We start from the raw sequence: 7,777 nt of genomic DNA, 5'->3' as shown, positions 1-7,777 counted from the left end.
AAATTGCAATGTCTGAATTGATTATACCTCTAAGTGACGATGTAAGGTAAAAACTCACAGCAGAAATAGACGTGGCTTGTCAAGAAAGCTGCTCAAGCCTTTTAAAAAGCAAAGGTTGGTGACTGCTTTATGAGAAAGTTATCAGCCATATGTCCCAAATGCATTTAAATTGGTGATGCTCCTGAATTAATCACTGATAATTTTTGAACCTCTTCAGAAACTTGCTACTTAAGATATGGGGCCAAAATGCTCAGCAAGCAGTCAGCTTCCACATGCTTCCAGGTGAAAAAACTGAACCCTCCCTTTTGTTCACTGACACCAACAGCATATTGGTGTCCACGAGAAAGGGAAGCCTTTAGTCTGTCTCTTCTGCCTCATTTATATATCATTTTAATAATTTGTTTATGTGATGGTCTCCACTACTAGATGTGAGCCACAAAATGCAGAGGCTATACCTAATTGACCTCTTAAAATTCCTTGCCAAACAAACCAATTCAGAAATGGGTAAAGAACTTGAATGGACATTTCTTCAAAGAAGATATACAAATGGCCAAAAAGCACATGAAAAAATATTAAATGTCATTAGTCATCAAGGAAATGCAAATAAGAACCACAGTAAGTTAGCGCTTCATACCCACTAAAGTGTCTACTATCAAAAAAGCTAGAAAATAAGTGATGGCAAAGATGTGGAGAAATTGGAGCTCTTGTGCACTGTTAGTGGAAAGGTAAAATGGAGCAGCTGCTATGGAAAACAGTATGGAGGTTCCTCAAACATGGAAAATAGAATTGCCATATGACCCAGCAATTACCCTTCTGGGTAGATATCCAAAAGAATTGAAAGTAGGATCTTAAAGAGACATTTGTACACTCATGTTATTCACAGTAGCTGAAAGGTGGAAGCAACCCAAGTGTTCACAGATGAATGGACAAGCAGGATCTTAAAGAGACATTTGTACACCCATGTTATTCACAGTAGCTAAAAGGTGGAAGCAACCCAAGTGTTCACAGATGAATGGACTAGCTGTACAACTCAGCCTTAAAAAAAGAAGGAAATTCTGACACAGTCTACAACATAGAGGAACCTTGAGGACATTATTTTAGGTGAAATAGGTCCATCATAAAAAGTAAAATATTTTATGATTCCACTTAGATACCTCGAATAGTCAAATTCACAGAAAGTAGAATGGTGGTTTCCAGGGGCTGCAGAGAAAGCGGGGCATGGGGAGATATTTAATGAGTATAGAATTTCAGTTTTACAAAGTTCTGGAGATGGAAGATATTTTGGTGATGTAGCACAACATTATGAATGTATTCAATACCACAGACTTTACACTTAAAAGTGGTTTAGATGGTCAGTTTTATATTATGTATATTTTGCCACAATAAAAAGAAAATTGGAAATAAGAAAACTGAAAAGTCATACCCAAACTACATAAAGAATACCTATAAAGCAGTAAGAAAGACAGAAAATTCCACAGAAAAATGGACCAACCTCCTCTCCAAAAACCTCCAAACCTCGAATATGTACTTCATGAAAGGGATCCCAAATAGTCAAATACCCTATTAGTAATCGGGAAATGCAATTTAATGTAATGTCCATATTAGTCAAAATGCAATTTAATGTAATGTTCATATTGGCCCCAAATTGGAGCAATCCAAATGTTCATGAATAATTTGACGTATAGTCACGCAACAGAATACTACACAAACAATAAAAATAAATGAACAATAGCCACAATACAATAATATGGATAAATCTCAAAAACATAATGTGGAGTGAAAAAAAAAGATACAAAATAGCATATACTGTATGGTCCCATTTATAGAAAGTTGAAAAACAGGCAAAAGAAAACTTCGGGATTCATATTTAATGGAAGAAACTATGAAAAAAAAGCAAAGATGTGATTACAGTAAGAGGCAGCAGAGTGTTTACCTATGGAGCAGGCGGGGAGAGACTGAGGACAGGAGGGTGAATGCAGGTGTCTTCTGGGGCCTGGCAATGTTCCATCTCTTTACCTCGTGGTGACTATGTAGGAGTTTCACTTTTCTGTAAATGTGTCACATTTCACAATAAAAATGTTTTTAACAGCAAATAAAAATTCCTTGCACATTAGCACATTAATAAATGTTTGCTTAATATTCTACAGTACAATAAAGAGGAAAAGTGAAGTCATAAATAAGTGCATACAAATAACAAAACTGTGTTTTCTAAAATATAGTTCCTGGGAAGAAAAATTGAAGGTCCTAAAGCTATTTTGTGGTCTAAGCCCCATTCATCCAGGGAGATCCTGGCCACATAGGGCTTGATGCAGGCTGGAGGGATGGATAGATGGAAGAAGTGTTAGCGCACCACAGTGCTATGTAGGCACCAAAAAAGGGATGAACCTGCCACTGAAAATCTTTATCACATTCACTAAGCAGAATAGAAGCTAATAATTACATAGCAGCCCTTCCTCACACAAACCAGAACCCCAAATTAATTTAATTTGTTTATATTAATGCCTTTAAGTAATGAGGTACAGCTCCCACCCCTTTTGGTACTAGGGGAATCTTTGTCACTTTCATCTGCAGTTGTTTCTATTTTTGCACAATTAGGGTAAGATTAGAGCCTCGCTGGATCTCAGCAGAAGGATAAGTTTCATTTAAACACTGGGCAGAAATCATAGAGCGATGATTTGGTTACTGGCCCAATGCATCTGTAAGACTGGGAAGTTCAGTCACTTCCTTGCCAGCAGAAAGTATGGTTAATATTTGCCACAGATGGGCACCTACTACAGCTCTTTTTTGATAATTAGTGCAAGAGTGTGTGATTCATGAATTTTCCAGTTGGTTTTAAATCACAGGCTTCCTTCAGACTTTCCTCTTATTAGGCTGCCTCCATCTTCACATTCGAGTCAGTATGTGCTTGGGGAACTAAAAACTGAACTCTAAATTATTGGTATCAGCTTAATCAAATTATAGCAATGTCCTCCTCCCCATCACATTCCTGAGGCAGACATTAGCCCATTGGCGGGCTATTTGGTTCTCTTCCTATTAGGAGGAAAGCCCTACCATGTGTAGTTTGGCCAAGAGGCAGTGCCCAGTTCTCACTACAAAAATAAAAGGGGCTTTGTCTTTCCTTCTCGCTGTTCCCAGACAGCCGGGGCATGGGGCCTGGACTAGATTCAGCCAATTGGGAACTTCTTCCAGAGTTTACAATCTTGAGAGAGTGACCCCAAGGTAAAAGGAGGACAGATGGCATTAAATCCTAGAAGAGCAGGGGTGGTGTCCTGGTCACACCGTTTCTGATAAAAGTCTAGGGTGGTGACTGTGAATTTGCATTTCTGACCAGGTGACACTGCTGTTCCCACAACCACACTTTTGAGAACCATTGACCTAGAATATAATAGAGCTTCCTCCAATGCTGTCCAAAAACTACCAAAAATATTTAGCCAATAAACAATGATTCAGGATCTTACTGGGATTTCCTTTGGTTTGTTGATTTCTCTGGTTATTGTTGCAGGTATATTATAGGTGACATATGATGAATTTGGAGAGTTTTTATCTTATTTTTCTGAGCCAATAAAAATTGTAAAATCTTGGAATGGTAGAAGCCTGGACATCTCCTTTGTTTATTTACAATAAAATTTTCATGTTGGAATTTTTTTAATTGAGCTTATTCTTAAAAATGTCTTTCTTTTTATTAGGATAATAAATTTAATTGTTTAAAACACTGCTCATCTAAGTGGGAACTGCTCTCTAAATAAAATTACATTTTTAATAAATAATAGCAATTCAATAATTTTCTCATATTCACTGATGACCTTAGCTGTTTCTGAACATAGACTGTGGAGTTCTAGGATCTTTAAAGAAAGACTTTTTTTTTAAAGGAAGGCTTTAAAGAAAGACTATTTTTCTAGAATTGTCCCTAATTACCTGGATGCATATATTTGAAGAAGTAATCTATACTTCGAATAATTCCACAACCATAAAACACAGCAACTACACACCTACCACGATGGTGAAAAGGAATAATAGTGACAACACCATATGCTGGCAAGGATGCTGAGAAACATTGCTGGTAGAAAAGTAAAATGCGATAGCCACTCCGGAAAACAGTTTGGCAGTTTCCTTGTAAAACTAAACATGTAATTTCCAATATGACTCAGCAATTGCACACTTGGACATTTATCCCAGAGAAGTGGAAAGCTTATGTGCACATAAAAACCTGTACACGAATGTTCATGGTAGTTTATTTGTAATGGCCAAAAATGAGTTAGCCCAGCTGTCCTCAAAGGGTGAATCGTTAAGCAAACTGATAGAGCTATACTATGGAATGCTACTGAGTAATAAAATGGAACCAACAACTGATACGTGTAACAACTTGGATGATGAGCTATTGGTACATATAACAACTTGGATGATGAACTTGATGATACATATAACAACTTGGGTGATGAACTTGATATATGTAAAACAACTTGGATGATGAGCTATTGATACATGTAATAACTTGAATGATGAACTTGATGATACATGTAACAACTTGGATAACTCTCCAGGGAATTATGCTGAGTGAGAAAAACCTATGGCAAAAGATGACATTCTGCATGATTCTATCTATGTAACATTTTTTAATTAACAACATTTTAGAAATGGAGGACAGAATAGTAGTTGCCAAGTGTTGGGGGTGGGGCAAAAGGTGTAGTTATAAACATGAGGGATCTCGTGGTATTCGAACTGTTCAGTATTTTGAGTATAGTGGGGGATACTTCAACCTACACAGCTGTTAAAATTGTATGGAACTTACACACACACACACACACACACACAAATCAGTACAAGTAGAACTGGGAAAATCTGAATTTCATTGGATTGTGTCAATGTCAGCATCCTGGTTGTGATGTTATACTATGGTGTTGCAAATTGTTGCCATTGGGGGAAACTAGGTCAAGTGTTCAAGGAGTCTCTCTGTGTTATTTCTTGCAACTGCATGTGAATCTACAATTATCTCGATAAAAACTTCAATTAGAAAAACCCAAGTAATTAATCCTACCAATAATGATCATATAGTAAGACTCAAATATTGGCAATATTAAATTTAGATTGTAATTTAGAGGAAGATCCTAAAGGCTTCTAGGCATAAAAGAATAAATAAATGTGCTAACTAATCACAATTTTGTACGTCCAATTGTTTAAAAAACTTGATGTTCATGTGAAAAGTAAAAGGAGCCTAGATCCCAGATCTAGGGAAGACCTTAAAAGCTAATCCGACCTAGCAACTGGCTGCTGAGGCACCAGCTAGGGTACAGCAATGCGCTCTCAAGAGACATTTGTTATAGCCGTCCACTTCCACCAGGAGCCCTATGTACAACATCCCAAACAGACTTCACTTGGTCACAGCACTAGTAGGTTTGGGAGCAAAGACTAGTACATGCATTTTACGCATACTAATAAGAACTACCATTTACTGAGTGCCTGATATAATAGACTATTAAATCTACATCCACGGTTTAATTTAAATCCATGATTTCAGTTAAATGAAGGATTTAAATTAAATCCATGATTTATTTTTAACTTTGGATGAGAGGCATTATTATTTCCATTTTACAGGTGAACAAAGTAAGTCTTGGAGAATTCAATTAACCTGCACTGGTACCAGCTGGAGCCAGGGTAGCGTGTGGATATGTGTGGGTCATTGCTGCCCTCTTTTCAGCATACCCATTGCCTTCAAAAGGGACTGTAACTGTGCTTGCTTCTAGACAAATACATACGGGACATTTGCCTGATCATTTCCTTTGGATTAGGAGTTCTTAATCTAGGGGCTATGAGACTTTACAAGAGTCACAAGTTTCAGATTGTGTACCCACTGAAATCAGATAACAAAACTTGGTGTGTATTTGCACACATGAGTTTTTCTTGGGAAAGGGTTCATTGTTTCCATCATATTCTCAAAAAAGGGTTCATTGTTTCCATCATATTCTCAAAAGAGGTTTGAGACTCCAAACAGAGTAAGAATTACAGCAGTCAGATCCAAAGAGTTTTTTTTTTTTTTTACTGGAAAATGTTTCAAATGCCCAGTAACACTGAATCAGGGAGGTGATACATCTGGGGGAAGTAAAATCAGCTGCCAAATCCTACAGAGAAAGCAGGGTCAAAACTGCTCTTTGTAAAGTCATTGCAAAGAGGATATTTGAAGAGATTCACCGAATTTCATCTCTGTCTCAGCAGAATTGTTTGACATTTCCCAACTATTTGTTCCAGATATCTTTAGAAGATAGTATTTTTGAAAAATCTGATACATGATCATGGTACACCTTAAGTTCAATATAAGGGCTGGCCCACAGCCTTAGCACAAAATTGTGCCTGATGATTTTTAAGTGGGCAAATATCTTTTATCATCTTTATCAATTTTTAATGGAGTCAGGTGTAAAGCTAGAAGATACAGCAGCTACTGGTGACTGTATTTATACTGAAATACATTCATTTTCATGCCTTTGCACAAACCATTTCTCTGTCTCCAATGCCCTTCCCCACTTCTTTGCCCAAGAAACTTGAACCAGTACTGCCTTTGAGTTCTAGATCCTGTCTTCTATGACTCTTCTAAGATCACTCCCATTTCTCTGATCCCATGCAGAATTCTTATAATCGATGTTCTAGCCCTCTGTAGACATCTCCATGCTGTATCATTGTCAGTTGTTCATGTCCATTTCATCCAGTCAACTGAGCCTCCAAAATGCTATAGCTGCGACTTATTTGTATTCCTTTCCTCTAGCCACATAGTAGGTGGCCCATGTTTGTCGATGAATAAAATATTAGCTTCCATTTAGGAAGGTTCTACTTGTGCAGGCTATGTTGAAAGACACCGTTAGATGTTTCTAGCTGAATGACAACAGCAATTACTTGTTAATGAGTAAACATAATGCCTTTCAGTAACTTCCAGAAGTGACCTCCTGACTCAGGTGTTGAGGAAACAATCGAGCAAAGAAGGTGCAGACATCTAGGCAGGAAAGAAAACAGGTTAATAAATAAAATGCTTTTAGGTGAAGAAAATAATTGGGGATCAGAACAGGGGCCATAGAGATTTAGTCTGGTTTAGAGAGAAGAGACTTATTCAATATGGAAGGAAAGAGGAGGGAGAAATACTGACTAGACTGAAAGAGAAATGGGGATTACTTGGGGGCGATAGAGACTCTGGAAGGAATTTTTCCAACCCCGACTCACTATCAAAGAAACAGGTGGATTCTAGATATACCACGCTGTTGCTTAAGTATAGCTTATATTCTTGGATAGTTTACTAGAATTATTGAATGTCTGAGCTGCAAGGGGCTGGAGAAATGATGTAGGCCTGTCCTTTTATATGATAGATTGAAGCTCAAAGAAGCCTTGAATCCAGCTCAGGAGAGACTCTGCTTTCACCAGGCTCAGGCTGAGGCAGGAAGGCATGTCAAAGATATCTAGGGAGAGGGCTCTATTCTGGACTGTGACTTCAGAAAAGGCTCATGGCTGCACGGGGTGGTAACAATGGCTCAGAGCCTGGTTTCCTTGGGATACAAACCAAATCAATGCGTTCAAAGAATTAGTTGATCAAAAACAAGTTTGATAAACCCAGCTTTTTCCATGAGCATGTTATTTCCTCTCTATAACACATTAACAGAGAGGAGTTGGTTTGCTGGAGCTTTTAGTTCTAATCCTCAATGCTGGGAGGAAAGGAAGTGTGAGCAGAAGGCAGGGAAATATACGCTGTAAAGCTTTTTTATTTGGTTAAATTGTATGCGGACTTGGATAATAACAATCG

This window comes from Pteropus vampyrus, unplaced genomic scaffold (genome assembly GCF_000151845.1).
Source record: "Pteropus vampyrus isolate Shadow unplaced genomic scaffold, Pvam_2.0 Scaffold74, whole genome shotgun sequence".
In the NCBI taxonomy this organism is placed as follows: Eukaryota; Metazoa; Chordata; class Mammalia; order Chiroptera; family Pteropodidae; genus Pteropus; species Pteropus vampyrus.
Note: the sequence above shows the minus strand (reverse complement) of the source record.